This window comes from Cynara cardunculus (genome assembly GCF_001531365.2).
Source record: "Cynara cardunculus var. scolymus isolate 2C chromosome LG 13, CcrdV1, whole genome shotgun sequence".
Lineage (NCBI taxonomy): Eukaryota > Viridiplantae > Streptophyta > Magnoliopsida > Asterales > Asteraceae > Cynara > Cynara cardunculus.
In genome coordinates this window covers 28,279,737-28,296,481 of record NC_037540.1, presented here as the reverse complement: position 1 = coordinate 28,296,481, position 16,745 = coordinate 28,279,737, and the positions used below count along the sequence as shown (strand labels likewise).

At 33.0% G+C, this 16,745-nt stretch overlaps 1 long non-coding RNA gene across 1 annotated transcript; it reads left to right on the top strand.

Moving 5' to 3' along the window:
* The first annotated feature begins 14,434 nt into the window (after window positions 1–14,434).
* Window positions 14,435–15,323, top strand: LOC112524147. Its single transcript, XR_003070362.1, has 3 exons — window positions 14,435–14,544; window positions 14,771–14,899; window positions 15,134–15,323. It is a non-coding gene; the product is annotated as an uncharacterized LOC112524147 (long non-coding RNA).
* The last annotated feature ends 1,422 nt before the right edge of the window (window positions 15,324–16,745 follow it).

Here is a 16,745-nt window from a genome sequence, read left to right as displayed (position 1 = left end):
TATTTTCAATCAATTGAAAAACCTTTGAAGCTATTCTCTCGTGTTCATCATTCTCAGATACTGTGTGTTCTTGATTCTTACTCTGTTTGTTCTTATATTGTTTCCGCTGCACTTTGATTGTCTTAAAGATCATCCAGCGTATTTGATTGATATCAAAACTGAGTTTATAGGTCCAACCAATGGTCAAGGCCGAACACCAAAAACCTTCCGGTCTGCTTCAGTAAACCCGAGATTCCCCAATGGAAGTGGGAACAAATATCAATGGACTTCATAACTAAGATACCCAGGACTGGAAAGGGGCATGATGCCAATTGGGTAATTGTAGATCGACTGACAAAATCTGCTCATTTTTACCAATCCGAGAATATTATAAGATGGAAAAGTTGGCTCAAATTTATATAAAGGAAATTATAACCAGACATGGAGTACCTCATTCCATTCTCTCGGATAGAGACAGTCGATTTACGTTAAGATTTTGGCAGTCACTTCAACAAGGGTTGGGTACACGACTAGATCTAAGTACATCGTACCACCCCCAAACTGATGGGCAGACAGAAAGAATAATCCAAACACTGGAAGACATGTTGCGTGCATGCGTTATAGATTTTGGTGGAAGCTGGGATACGCATCTTCCGTTAGTTGAATTTGCGTACAACAACAGTATCCAGTGTGCGCCCTATGAAGCCTTATATGGACGTAAGTGCAGATCCCCACTCAGTTGGTTAGAAATCGGCGATCGACAAATAACCAGACCTGATGTTGTCCAAGAAATCACTGATAAGATTGTAATAATCAAGGATCAACTCAAGGCTGTAAGAGATTGTCAGAAAAGTTATGTTGATAATCGGAGAAGACCATTAGAGTTCCAAAAAAGGGATAAAGTATCTTTAAAAGTCTCACCATGGAAAGGAATAATGCACTTTGGAAAAAGAGGCAAATTGGGTCCCCGATATATTGGTCCCTTTGAAATAACTGAAAGGATCGGGTTAGTGGCATACAAGTTAAATTTACCACCAGAATTAAGCGTTATTCACGATACATTTCATGTATCAAACCTCAAAAGGTGCTTAACAGACGAAACACTGGTTATGCCATTGGAATATGTGCAAATTAACGATCACCTGCACTTCGTTGAAAAACCCATAGAAATCATCGATAGAGAAATTAAGCAGTTGAGGCGTAGCAAGATTCCAATTGTAAAAGTTCATTGGACTTCAAAGCATGGACCGGAGTACACGTGGGAAAGAGAAGATTTTATGAAAAATAAGTATCCCTACTTGTTCTCAAAGGAGTCCAAAGTTAAGGACTGACGAACGAAATTTCGGGACGAAATTTTTCTGGCATGGGGAGACTGTGACATCCGTCATTTTTGGGCGTCAGGTTAGCACCTTATAGGATTTTTAAAATTAAGAATTATATTAGGATCTAGTCATGTTGATTAGAATTCATCTGGCTTAGTTCCCAAAATATAGTTAAGAAAATCCCATTTCGATGCGTAACTGATAAAGTTAACTTATGTAATGCCAAATTCATTAAAATTCTCCAAACAAAATAAAGTGGATATTATAAAAGTCCAAATTAAATTATAAAAAGTTTTATTTGAATGTCCAAATAATTTTACAAAAATTTGGAATTTTGACCTAATAGTGATATTTTATCAGTATTTGACAATTATATTTATGTTTTACTTTAAATGGGCCTCATTTTAATAAAAATAAACTAAACAAGTATGGATTTGGGCTCTAATAAGGCCAACCCATTTCCTTTCTTTAAACCCCCATATAAATACTCATATTCTTTGAAAACTCCCATTTTTCATCTTCATTTTGCATAAACCTTTTCTCTCACTAACCTCTCTCTCTCTAAACCATACCCCTCGAGCCAATTTCATCTTCAAACAACATTAAAAATCTGCCAATCTTGAAGAATATTCAAGATTTCAAGCAAAAGGTAATAGACTAGTTATCTTACCTTTGTAAAATAACAAGGATTCTCATTTTCTACACCTTCTTCTTGATTTTTGCAATTACATTTTCTGGAGAATTCAAAAGGGGAGATTATACATCAAAGACATGAAAATGTCTTCAAAATGATGATAATCTATAATCCACGAACTTAGAACTCTAAGAAAGTAGGAAAAAACCACATTGCATGGGGAATTTAATCATTAAAAGATGTATTTTGAAAACTGACAGATTCTGCTAGCACTTGTGTCGACTGTATCTTTCAAAATAAAAGTCCAAATGTTCTGATTTTTCTTCTAAAACGTACTTTGATGAGTTATGATTCTTTTCCAACTCGAATCATGTAAAATGAAGAAGTTTTGAACCTTCAAATGTTTAGAAAAATATTAGTGTGCCACAGCACACTTGACAGTAGGTAAAACCTATTTTGGACGACCATATCTCTTTGGTTATTCCTCCAAAATGGTTTATTTTTTTTTTCTAGAACTTATTTTAATGAGTTATCTTTCTAATGCAACTGGTCTCACTCAAAAATATTACATTTTGGGCCTTCAAGTTCTTGATACAAGATTATGGTGCAAAAAGAGCAATGCTGACAGAATCTTGCATGCATTTTAAAATGATATATCTCCTTCAAAACTCAATGAAAATGGGTGATTCTTTTTCTGGAAGTTAGCCTTATGTGTTAGCTTAAAAATAAAGTTAAAATAACTAAAAAATAATGAGTTTAGGCCCCCCAAATGACCGTCACTCGAAGAGTGTGCAATCTATCTTGGGGACTATGTCACTCAAAGTTGTAGGGTAATAATGAGTGCCTTAAACCCATCCAAAATTCTTGATATTCAGGTGAAATCTGTTTAACTCATTACTATTGATGATATAAAAATTTGGACTCAAAAAGAGTTATGGAAGATTCCTTTTGACAGTGATTTGTGAGACCAAAATTACAAAAAGAGTTATGTATAATTTCTGAACTATTTTTAGAGAAAATAATATAAGTATCAACTTTAATTCATAAAAACTCATTGGCATTACATAAGATATAATTTGACTTTATCTTTATCAAGAACCTATAGGTGATCTAATTTCTGGATGTTGGACTGTTTAGGAAAGTCTAGGGTGGACGATTAGAGTTTCAAGCATTGTCAAGCTCTTGGATATTCAATACAGCAAACTTGTGAGTATTCACGGCCCCACTTTTAATGCTTTTTGTTTATTTAAACTGGAGGAAAAGCATGAAGTTATGCAAACTATACTGTTTATTTATAAAACTGTTGGATTAAAGAACTGTTTAGTCAAGATTTGTTTATGTCATGAAATATTGACTGTTTCGCACTATGATATAAATGATAAATTGATGTACTTGAGAGTATATTTCCGAATAAAGTCCTCGTCCGTAAACGCTACTTGTTAACTCGGGCATGTCCCCGAGCCGTGGTATTTGTGGATAGCCGCTATTGTGTTGACAGTCCCACCCAGAAAGGGGTGCACATTACCTACGTTTTATTAGTCTAATCCTGTGAAATTTGGACCACCGCTGAATTAGTACTGCGACGAACTGTGAGACCTAAGTGAGTATACGGGCTACTTATGGTCGTTCGTAAAATAATGGGGCACATTGGTCAGGAAAGGCTCAATAGCGTCTCAAGTTTTAAATATCGTTATATATTTACATTTATCATGTGCAAGTTCATGTATTAGTTTGCAAGAAATGATTTAAGCATTGTAAATAGTTTTGTGCTTGTGAAAACCTGTGAACTCACCAACTCCTTGTAGTTGACATTATTATATATTTCATGCTTTTCAGGAAATAAGTAAAGAAGTGAAGTTTTTGGAGCATATTTGTAACAACAATGATTTTGTGTATTTTGTAAACTTTGTTTTGAAGTATTCAAACACCAACTTGGTTATGGATGTAATCTTGTAAAACTTATGGTGTTATTTATTATCTGTTGCTGTGACGCGCTTACCTGTTACATCTCGTGTTTTCGCTTTAACAGGGTGTGACAATTAATCCATATATGGGATTATCAATTGGTATCAGAGCAAGTTACAACAACTTAGAAATCGAATTGAATTGAAATCGGACTAGAATTGAACACTTTGAACAGTTTCTTGATCAAACTTTTCTATCTACTGTTTCTAATCAAATTTCTCATATTCTGTTTGAATTGTAGTGTTTGATTGACTGAATTGTCTGCGTTTTTGCATTTGAAATTGTTTTGATTCATTCAATTTCACATCTGAATTGATTTCAAGGATCAAGTTTAAACTTTTGGTGATTTGAGTTCTTGAATGTTTCTTGTACTATTCTTGAGATTTTTATCAAAATTGGGTATTTTGATCTGTTTTTGATGTGAATTGGTATTGAAAAATTGTTTGTGTTCATCTTGCGAATCGATTTGTGCTAACTTCATTCAAATTGGTGTAAATTTGTGTATTTTTGATTGAAAACTGGATTTTTCACCTAGTGTTCTCTTTATCGACTGTTGATCATGTCCATCAAGCGAAAAGACCTTTCATCGCCTGTTGAAAATCATACTGTTTGTTTTAATCTTGTTGTCTGATTAAGTAATATTTAGCTGATAAGGATTTATTGTCAAGAGTTTTAGGGTGATAAGGTGTTTTATCCGGTAAAAACATGAATGGTAAGTGTTTTGGATGGTAAGTGTTTTGGGTGATAAGATTTGACAGAGCAAGTTTTTCCGATAAAAGGTTGATATCGTATAAAGTTTGTCCGATAAAGTGGTGATCTATAAAGGTGACCGATAAGGCTTTGTGCGATCAATCATGTCCGATAAGTGAGTTGACTGATAAAGTGTTTTGGCCGATAAGGTTTGTTCGATAACCTTGAATGGGAAATTTTACTTTGAGTCCGATAAAGTGGTTTGATTGTCCGGTAAGTGTTTGTTTTTGGTGATTTTCTAAACTTTGAAGTAATTAAAATGGCTTTAAAGTTTGAAAGATAGAATAAGGATTTGAAAGAGAGAGTTTTTGTATTGGAAAAGAAACTTAAGAAGGAACAAGAAAAATATCTTGAATTACATTATGAAAATGCTGGAAATTATTGTTGAGCAAAAGATTTGGTTAAAGCAAATGAGCAATATCTTGAAGAAAAGAAGCTTTTAAAGAAAGAAATTGGTGAACTTATTTCTAGAGGATTTTTATCTGATCTCCAAGAAAGGAATGTTGAGCAGATAAAGAAAAATTATGAATTGACAACAAGGGTTTATGAAGCTGAGAGAACTTTAAATTTAGAAAGAAGAATTCATGAGAAGGAAAGGAAAAGACTAATTGAATTGGAAAATTCGTTAGAGTTTGATAGTTTGAATTTTGATAAAAAAGGGAATTGAGAAGGAAATGGAAAAGTTTTCTGAAGATGAAAAGAAATTTGATGCTGAAAAGAAGATTCTTGAAAGCAAAATTAGAGTTCTTAAGCTGAACAATGCCAAGATTTCAGAGAAAATTTCTAAACTTGAAAAGGTAATTATTATGGAAAAAAAAATTAAGAATGAGAAGAAATATTTTATGTAAGAGTCTGAGAAGAAATGTCTGGAACTTTCTAAGAGCATTGTTGCTGTTAAGAAGAGTCTAGATGTAAAAAGAAAAGCATTTGCTATTGTAAGAAAGAATACTACGAAAAAGAATGTAGCTATTGCTAAGGAGCTGATTGAGGAAAAAGAAATGGTTAGAAATTGCTTTTGATAATGAGAAGGAAAGTTTTGAGAAAGAGATGAAAGAATTTGAAAAAGAAAGAAAAAGTTTTAAGAAGGAAAGATCAGATCTAGAAGGTAAGAATTCCGAAACTGCAAAGAAATTATATGATTTTAAAACTGATCTTGTATCTGAAATGAATATGAAATCTGAGGTTAAAAAGAAATATGATTTTGTTGCTGAAGAAAGAGATCAGTTGCTAAAGAAAATAAAACAATTTTCTGAATCAAGTACTTCAAGTTCATCTGAATCTCATTCTAAGTGTAAAACCTGCTTAAATGACAATTCTAGTGTCAAATCCAACAGTTTTTCAAGTAGTACTAAGTCAAATGTTTCAAAGAACATATCTCATACTTCAGATTAGTACCATATAGTTTATGTTATTGAAGCAGACAATCATTTCCAAAAAAGTGGAAAAGATTTGGATCAAGAAATCTAAATTTGATGTTATATCTTCTCAAAATTGTGTCCGTAATAAGAAATCATTTGTATCTAAGATTATTTTACCTTGCATTGTTAAGTCTACTAACCAGGTTATTAGTCTTAGCAAGAGAAGGATTCAATGTTAAACTTGTGGAATAAATGATTTCATAAACAAGAAGAAAGTTAATAGCTAGAATGGCAAAGTTAGGAGGAATATCAGCTGGTATGCAAACAGCTAGACTAGAAATGACAGGTATGATAACTACTAGTATGTTACTTATTGCTTATCTGATTTAGTAGTTAAGGATACTCATGTAAAAACATCTAATCAGAACAGATGGTTTGGAACTTATAGTATACCCTAAACTAAAACTAACAAACTAGGATCCACGAAAATATGGATACCAAAACCTGTGTAATTTGTTTTTGCAGGTTAATCATGTACTGAGCTGGTTTTAGAAGATTTAAGACATGATTTAGAAGATTTAAGTATGGAAAAAGTAAATACTGCAAGTGTTGACAGAAGAGGTTCCACCACAGAAGACCACAGAGGACCAAYWACAGAAGATGTTCTATCGTACAAGTGAAGTGTGACAGAACCTCTGTTGTCTATCACAGAGGTTCTGGAAACTGGTCCTCTGTAATCAAAGCCTACAAGTCAAAGATGACAGAACTTCTGTTGTCTATCACAGAGGTTCTAGAAAATGATCCTCTGGAATCAAGTGCTCTCAAGTCACATCCAGCAGAGCCTCTGGGATGGCTTACAGAGGGTCTGCARTTTTATCTTCTGTGAAGAACTTCTTTACTGTTTTACTTATGTTAGTTAGATGCTCGTGCTAATCACGTGACTGTTTGTAATCTGCTTTATTTGAACGGTTTAGATTAATTTGTACGTCTAGGTCATGTCAGAAAAGCCGTTAGGAACGAGTATATATAGCAGCTTAGACCTTTGTAATTCAGTGTGCTTCCATATCGTAATGTAAACATTTTCAATCAATTGAAAATCATTTGAAGCTTCTCTCTCGTGTTCTTCATTCAACTGTGTTCTTCATTRATTATTACTCTGTTTGTTCTTATTGCTTCCGCTGCACTAATATTGTCAAATAGATCATCCAGAGTAAGTGATTAATATCCAAAACTGAGTTAATCGATCCTATCAATAACCTGAAGCTTGGTTTGAGGGGGAGGTTATATGGATTTTATGCTTTAAAAATAGTTTCTGAACACACAGTTCAGGACCTAGTCTTCAACTACAGTTTTTGAACATAGTAGTTCAAGACCTAGGCTTGTCTATTTTCAAAGGGAGTATAATGATATATCTTTGAATTGTTTTGAAAATGATATTAATTCTAGGGGAGTATAATTTTTTTTATCATTGGGATCATTTAATAGAGTATTTGAAATTTTATATGATGTATTTTCTAGGAGGAGTAAATATCGTTAATTCATTTTTTTATTGTAAATTGGAAATTTAACTGATATAATTTTTACAGGAATTTTGAAGGAAAAAGACTTGAAAGATGAAGATGATATTCAGACAAAGACCTGTCCGATAAGGATGAATCCGGACAAGGTGTATCCGATGAAAGTTCAATTCGGATGAAATTGTGTCCGGTGAGGGACTAATCCGGATGATGAGATGTACGATGAAGGTTGTATCCGACCACATACTTGAGTGATGAAACATAATCTAAGCGATGAGAGTTATGAAGTGATGAGGTCATAGAATTGAGCGATGAGAGTGATGTCCAAATGATGTATTGAGTGATGAAAATGTATCTGGATTACATCTTGGGCAATAAAGTTAATATTCAGATTGTGTGATGTCCGATAAGGTAGATATCCGGACATAGAAGTGAAATATGAGTGATTTGTGGTATCATGTTACTTGAGCGATGAGTTAGAGCACTGAGCGATGTATGTTGAGTTTTATGAGTAATGAGTATAGATAGTTGAACAATGAGTGAGTATATCGGCTAGATTTTGAGCTGAAATTTTTTATCAATATTTTTTTAAATCAATATTTTTGTGTGCTTAATATTCATATGCTTAGAAAAAGAATGACTTCTAAGTGTATTAAAATGATTTTCAAATGTTCAAACCACTTCTTTGATCTCAAATGTTTTATGAATTTAAGAAGTGAGGGTTTAAATAATTTTGTTTAATAAACGAGTACTATCTTTGAACGGGTATTTCTTTGAGATTAATACTTGTGTATTTTCTCTTCATACGTAATTCAATACCTGTTTCAACTATTCTTAAAATTTGTTATTTCCACGTCTCATACATTAGTTGATATTTTGGTGGAAATACACTCGTTTGATATTCAATTTGTTTTTATTGAGCGTTATTTCATATCAATGATTCGATTCTTATCTGAAATTATAATAGTGACTTTTTCTTTACAATTAAACATTCTAATCATTGTACATTTTTGTTGTTAAACATTGAGCTTACTGAGTCATTCAGTTTAGCATTCGAATTTGTTTCTTACTAATTCTAAACAGATACATTTAAATGTGTTTAGCTTCTGAATACCTCGGTTCAGAACTTGTTCTTCATAAATTATTTCTAAATAAATCAATTCAGGACTCAGTCTTTAATTTATGAGCTTTATCTTATAAATCTGAATATGCAAGAATTTTTCTAGGTGCTAAGAGTAGAAGTTGTAATGGTCAATCCAGAACCGAAAGGACCTACCCATGAAACACATCCCTAGATTAGTTTTTGATAAGGAGTGTTTGAGATAAAATGTTGAGAAATTGAGTGAGTGAGCTAAAAGAATATGGTGAGTATGTGACAAGAGACAAAAGAAATAAATATAGTCTTTTCTAAATTGATACAGTTAACCGGTTATTATTCATTCTCGTTCTTTGGAGATGAATATTGAAACAAACATGGACTCAGTGTCGACTACTCGTGTCACCCCACCTAGCTACTCAAGTATCTCACAAAAGGTTCTTGTTTCATACCTCATGGAGAATTAGCACATAATATATCTATTCTTCATTTGGAAGATTTGGATATTGAAACAAGAAGATGCACCTCCGATCTTCGAACTTTATTCTGTTCACATTGAGTCTATTTTGAGCCAAATATACACTTTAATGATAATAATTTTCTTTGACACTTTTCACGAATCTTTGTGATTCAAATTGCATATCTTTGTGATATTGCAGGAATAGTTTGAGAAGTTAGTTATGAAACTTTACTTCAGTAATAACTGGAAGTCCTATCAGAGATTCATAATTGCCAATTATGAAAATAAGACACACAATTATTTTAATTGATGTGATAATAGTTGCTAAAAGTGCTTCTATAATAGATTCACCCAACTATTCAAAATGGAGAAATTGTTTGTGCTGATAAAGATGTGTTTTTCAAAAAGGGGAGAGAATATTAATTTGACAAGTTTACCTTTCTGAAGGAGAGATGTCTGGTATATCTTCGATTGTGCATGACGTTCAGGATTCTCCTAATCATCGGGAGGGGGAGATTGTAAAAGATTAGTGAAGGGTAGATTATCAAAGATATGAAGCAAAGTTCTTTCTGAAGATTATCACTCTATGTTGAAGATTTTTCTGATGAAGAGGGAGTGACTATGATCAAGGGGGAGTGATAGTAAAAATAATTTTTCATCTATTGTAAAAATGTGGAGATTTCATGTTGAAAAGAAAAAGGGGGAGTTTATTCTAAAGATTGAAAGAAAGTATATGTGTTTGTTAAAAGAGAAGATTCTTGAAAAAGGAAATTCAGTAGAGATTATCAAGATGAAAAATTGTTTGAAATTGTTCAATTCGGGAGAGAATGATTTAAGTTGGTAAAGAGTTGAAGTTGTTCAAAAATAAGGGAAGAATGTTTTATCAAGGGAGAGATTGTTTAAAGCCTTGAGATATCAAGGTGGAGATTGTATAAAGTTTTTCAAAGATAAATCTGGAAGATATCAAGATGCTGATATTTCTGAAGATTTTTTTAGCAAAAGGGTCTGAAGATTTTTTACTGATATGTTTTTGTTTGAAGATGCTCATAAAGCTTGAATCCAAAGGGGGAGATTTTTAGGTCCAAGTTTTGTACCTAAATCTGTTGTATCCAAGCTTTATGTTTTTGTGCTTATTTAGTTGTATATATAAGTGCTTTGTTAGTTTTAGTAGTTGGATTGTGCTAGTAAAAGTCAGATACAAATTGTAATCACTTTGTTTGTTTTGAATACAATTGGCGCTTTCAAGATTTCTCTCTTTATATTCTGTACTCTCTCTTATCTTAGTTGTTCTTGAATGTTAATCATTGAATCGAGAATTGTGTATTAATTAATCCATATATGGGATTATCAAAGCTAAGATAAGCTGAAGTAGATAAAAATAGCAATAGCCAATTGAAACATATATGAATATCATATTAATGAATTTAAAGGTTAAATGTTAGAGTCGTTCATTGAATTGTTGATGCACGAATTCGAGTAGCCAAAAACATAGATATCAATAGTCAATAGTTTTGGACATTTGTACTTACTAGTGTATATTTACCATTGTTTATATTTAGCCTAAATTTAGCATATATTTACTATCACTTATATTTAGCCTATATAGTTTGAGGGTAGTTTAGCTATAAATATTCCATCTTCTCTTCTTTTATATTCAAGCTATTCTTTGATTGTTGATTGTATTTACTATTTGTCTATTTTTTGAGTATTTGCTAAGGTCTGGGGTTTTTGTATGCATTTTATTTTCATCTTTGCGCAATAGTTGCTCGTTAAGGTGACACGCTTCAATTGATTAGTACTTAACTAGCTGGTAAAAATTACGCCCAGTGGAGTTACGTTCTGAAGAATTTCCTAGAAAAAAAATACCAAAATAGGAATAAGACTTGATATTATTAGAAGTCAATTTTTTAATTGGCCGGCTATAAATTATGCAAGAATATTTAATAGCTATTTTGCTTCAATTTATTCGCTACAAATCAAAACAATCAAAAAGGACCTCCTAATTTCAATTAGGAATTTGTTGGGCCAGTGAGAAATCTATGTAGGGTTTATGTAATTGATACCAAAGTTAAGCCTACTGATGAAAAGGATAAAGATTTTGTCTATTGATCTTTGGGAGACTGATAAGTCTAAGATCATTACTTAGATTAAGAACTCTGTTACGCAATCCATTGGTACTCAACTAGCTAAGTATGGTACGGCTAAAGAAGTCTAGGATCATTTGGGTAGACTTTACATCACTGGTACAAAAACTTACAAGGGCCAAGGTTAAAAATGGTGGTTGTAGGCCTTTAGCCACAATTTTTTTTCTTCAATAAATCCGTAACCTATTCTCGTGTGACTTTTTGTTAGACTCCATAATTCCTTTTAGTAAAAGTAATAAAAAATGTACAAGTATGGAAGTCTGGAGACTCGATGGAAGACGGAGCTGAGAAAATTCTAAGTGCTGAAGACAAACCGGAGATACAATGAAAGGTCCAGAAGTGTTATGAAGACCTGAAGCACTTAACCTGATAATCATCTACTTATGAAGAAGTTCATCAAGTCGATGAACTAGCATTTCCATAACCCCTCTGGTTTACAACAACTAAAGAATCGTCAAGTGTCATAGTTCAATCAGATCTACTCTGAGCAAGCAGATATGTGAAGAATTTTGGTTGAACACGCTGCCTAACGACAACTGCAGATGACTCATCGCCAACTTGAAATCCGTTACACCAGGTAGTTAGAGATAATTTCCATCATTCTAGATAGATATCTCCTCCATGTTTATCTCATAGATATCTCATACTAGATTGTTATCTCTTAGACTAGATTGCTAGTATAAATATAATCCATATGTCTTGTAATCAAAGTAATCCTTCTCGTTATCTTTATTATAGTGAAATTACTTGAAAGCTTCATACTTTCTTGAATATCATCGAAGTTTGTTAGGACTGAGAAATCAGTATTAATTGTATTCCTCTTGAAAGTTTATAAATAGTCTATAATTGTAAAAGTCAGCGTGTTTGACTTTTCTTATAGAAGTTTGACTTTGACTTTGTTAGTAGGTTTGACCATATAAATAGGTTAATCTTTGTAAGTAGGAGAGAGGAGTTCATTTGTAATAATTTCATACGTAAAGAGAGTTTGACCAAGATTGAGTTGTTGACTTTTCCTCTCATTGTTCTTAAAGTTCATCTTAGTGTTCTTACATGAATTATCAATATCTGCCATGATTATTATGATGATATGAAGATTGATCAGTGAAATTGGACTCACAATTTGTATCAGAGCTGGAATGCTAGAAATCAAATAAAGAAATCGAGAAGATAAGTGATTTTTTTTTTGAATTTTTTTAGTGTTCTTGAGTGTTCTTGATTTTGTTTTGTTTTTTATCCGATTTTTCTTAAAATCTTGTGTTTTTGTGTTAAAAATATGATCAAAATGCTCGAAATCGTGTTGTGAATTTTTGTTATTCACAAATTTTTGTGATTTGATCAACTCAAATCAAGATTTAATCGGTTTTTTAGGATTTTAAATTTTTTTCGTGTTCTTGAATTTTTTTTAAATCAATGTTTTTGATCCATTTTTTTAATTTTTTTTTAGTTTTTGTGTTTTTGATTGTTTTGATCTGATTTTAATGTGTTTTGTTTGGTTCAATTTTGTTAAATCGTCCAATTTTAAACCGTACAAGGCCCAACCGGATTAGGCCCATCTATTCAATCCAGTTCATTTCAAGGTTCTCTGTTTAAGCGTGCGGACTGGAGCTAAACCGTAGAAGCAGGATTATTCATCGTGCATAAATTGGTTTCAAGACTAAGATTACACCGCACGAAGCTTAAGAGGAGAAGAGGTAAACCGTTTACCTCTTGAACGGATTTCTTGAACGGATTAAGCTACACCGGACGATTTCAGGTAAGTAGGTTTTCAATTTTTTGAGCGGTTTACAACTAAACCGTTTACCTCTTGACCGGAGTTGTGATCGGTTTAGTTTTAGTCTTGAGCGGTTTAGGACTTATAATTTGTGCATCGAAGTATTTTGAGCGGACTTCTAATCCGCTTATTTCCTCTTACCCAGTTTCTTGATTGTTCACCGTCTCTTGAATCATTTTGATTAATCGCTCAATACCTTGACTGTTTTGACAAGAATCAATTCAATTTTGACTGTTTCTATTGGGATTCTTAATCACTAATCAGGTTCTAGCTTGTCTATGTTTTCAAGGTAAATCGTTTACTGTCAATTTTTTTTAATTTGCTACAATCTTGTTCGATTTCACTTTGAGACCATATCATCTTGATCGATTTATCTGATTTGAAGTTCATCTGATTTGGGTTTTATATTAGTGTAAATTGTTGGGTATTGTAAGAAGTTTTGATTGAAATTGCAGGTTAGACAGATTTAGAAACCACCTTGCTTTGTGCAATTTTAATTGATTTAAGATCAAGCAGTAAATGGATTATGTTTCATGAATGAATTGTGTTAAACATATTTTAAGCATATTTGAGCCGACTGTTGTTTTGTTCTGTTTAGGTAGCATAGTTGATGTTTCTTTATTGTTTTGAGGACTGTTAACTCTCTAGTAGCAGCAGCAAATTTGGATCATTTTGACAGCTTCTATTAGCTACATAGGTTTTGGGTTTCTTAGTTGATGCCAAGCAGCTGTGTTGGTTGGTTATGGTATAGCACGAACAGGGACTTCTGCTTTCAACGAGATGAGAACTGCATAACAAAAGACTTGATCGCTTGTTTCTTTACTTGGTTCAGTTTGGAAATAATTGCTGCTAGTTTTGCTCAAGTTTTAAGCTGTCTGATTTAAGTTGAGTTCAAGTCTGTTTTGAAAGCAACAAATTGTCCAAGCAATAAGATAGCTTCCCTTTGGTTCTCTCAACAGGATGACTGTCTAGAAAACCATCAAGTTTTACATGCTTATTCTCGTATTCAGATCAATACAGGGGCACAATCATTTTGTTGAGCTTACTCAGAAGAGTTAAGTTGTTTTATACTCTGTCTTCAGGACCAGCAGCAGCAAACAGATTTTGCTGTGATGTGTTTAAGCAGCAACTTCAAACAGAACAGCAGCAACAAAGGTTCATTGAGAGAGTTGAAAAAGAGTACCAAGAACAGGTGACAGGTTATGTTTTGCTTTTGGGATTGTAAGTAGCAGCTACACAGTGTGCAGCAGCAGCAATAGCATTGCAACAGGTTTAACCATTGTGACAGTGAACAAACTGTTTTACAGCAGAAACTGTTGGTTTTGCAACTGTTGGTTTGGAAGCTGTTGGTGTAGAGAAGAAACAAGAACTGCAGCAGCAACTTCAAAGCAAACAGTCAGCAATAGTAGCCCAAAACAGCAGCCAGTGTGCAGATTGTTTGAGTTTGATTTTAAAGTCTGAAACAGCAAGCAGCTCAACAGATTTGTGCTGTGTTTGCTATTTGAGTTGAAGCTTTACAACAGCAGCTCAAGTGTTATTTTAAAACAGGTAACAACAGGTAAAACAGGTAACAGCAGGTTGTGTTTGGACATCAAGTTTTGTATTTGTTATCTGTGTTGTGTTTGTTGTGTTTGACAGCAGGTTGTGCTTACTGTTTTAATCAAAATTTTGTATTTCTTGTTTGCTGTATGGTGTAATAACAACAATAGTGGACTGATATTCTTTTGTGTACATTGGTTTAACAGAAGCAACTTATTTGTGATCTTGACAGCAGGTTTGTATCTGTGTTGGGAGTGTAGTTATTGGTGTGGAGAAGAAGGTTTCAGCTTAGTCTGTATTGAGCATTTTGTCCCAGCAACAGCAAGACTGAAATAGCAATCCACAAGTCTTAACAGCAGCCGAGGTAAAGTAAACTGTTTAGTATTGAGTTTGAAACYGAAGCAGGTTTGATAGTCAATATTGATTACATTCCAGCTAAACAGGTACATTGTTTTTAACTTTGTGCATTATACTGAAACAGTAGCAGCAACAAGTTAATTGCTTGACAGATTTTGAATCAAAAAGATTGATTGTCAAAGGTACTTAATTGATTTTGTTTGGAATAGCTGATTTAATTCTTAAACTGTTGTTGTGACAGGTACATCAAAGTACATTTTGGAAGGTTTTCAAGCATAGCAAGGATTGGCTTTGTGGGATTAAGATCAAGTCACAGCAGCCCAAGTGAAGCAACTGATAAGCGAAGCATACAAGTGGATATTTGGATAGAATTTCAAGTGTAGATAGAATATTTTTTAGTTCTTCATCTGTATTGTAAAGCGTTGCTCTTGTGATTGGTTTGGACAACTCAGTTTGGACTTGGTTTATTGTTTTGAACTATTTTTAGTTTCTTAGTTTGTTTGTGTTTAGATTTTCTTTTTGGATCATTGTATCTCTGTTTTTGTGTGTGTTTTCAGTGTTTGTGTTTTTATATTCCTTTTGAGCTTAACTGTTCATATTTCTTTTATCTGATTTCACTGCATAGATTCTTAACTGTTCAATTTTTTTTAAAATGGCAGATATTCTAAAGAAAGAGAATCAAGAATTGAGAGCTAAGTATGCTGAGCTGGAAAAGAAATTTAAACTTCAGATTTATGTTGATGTGAAATGTAATGAAACTTTGCATCGAGAATATAAAGAAAAGATAGAAAAAGTTAAGGATGAATCCAAATATCAGATAGATAAACTTAACAAATCCTTGGATGATATTAAAGTAGAATTTGACAAAGAAAGAAAAACAAGGAATCAATCTTATAAAGATTTGTCCAACAAAATTCCAAAAAGTTCAAATTGAACTAATTGCTGAGAGACACTCTCCAAGGAGTAATTCAGATATCAAGAATTTAACTGAGAAGTTCCACAAGACTGAGCATGAGCTGACTGAGTTTCGGAGATTATTGGGATTAGAAAAGGAAAAGGTTTTACAAGCTGAAAAGGCTTTAATTGATGAAAGGACAGAGATGGAGATAGAAAGGAAGAGGATTATGGAAGTTGAAAGAAAGTTTGGAGCTGAACGAGAATCTTATGAGAATAAGATTAACTCTCTCGAGCTAAACGCAAAAATGCTTCTAAAGCAAATCTCTGATTTTGAGCAGCTTATCATTCTGGAACGAGCCAAGAATGATAAAGAAAAGAAAGACATTTCCGAAGACTGTCAGAGCCAACTACAGAAACTGTCTGAAAGCATTGATTTAAAGCAAAAGGCTTTAGACGAAGAGAAAAAGCAGTTTGCTATTGAGAAAATAAATATTTCAAAGAAGTATACAGCAATTGCTAAAGAACTTACTGAGGAAAGAAAGTGGCTTGACATTGCTTCGGAGAATGACAAAAGCAGCTCAGATGAAGAGAAAAGAGAGTTAATTAGTCAGAAGAAAAAGTTCGAAATGCTTCAGAAGGACTTAGAAGGTAAACTCCTGGATACTTCAAAGAAATTGTCTGATCTAAAGACAGACCTTGAAACTGAATTGAACATGAGAACTGAACTGAAAATTAAATTTGATTTAGTTACTGTAGAACGAGACCAGCTTTTACAAAAAGTCAAAGAATTTTCGTGTGTTCAAAGTTCAACTGGTTCTCCTTCTCARTGTAAAACCAGCTTTTATAATTGTTCATATTCGAACAGTTATTCAAGTAGTCCTAAATCTAATGTTTCTAAGAACTATTCTCGTTCTAATCAGTACTATCAAGGGTATGTCATTGGATCACCCAATTAT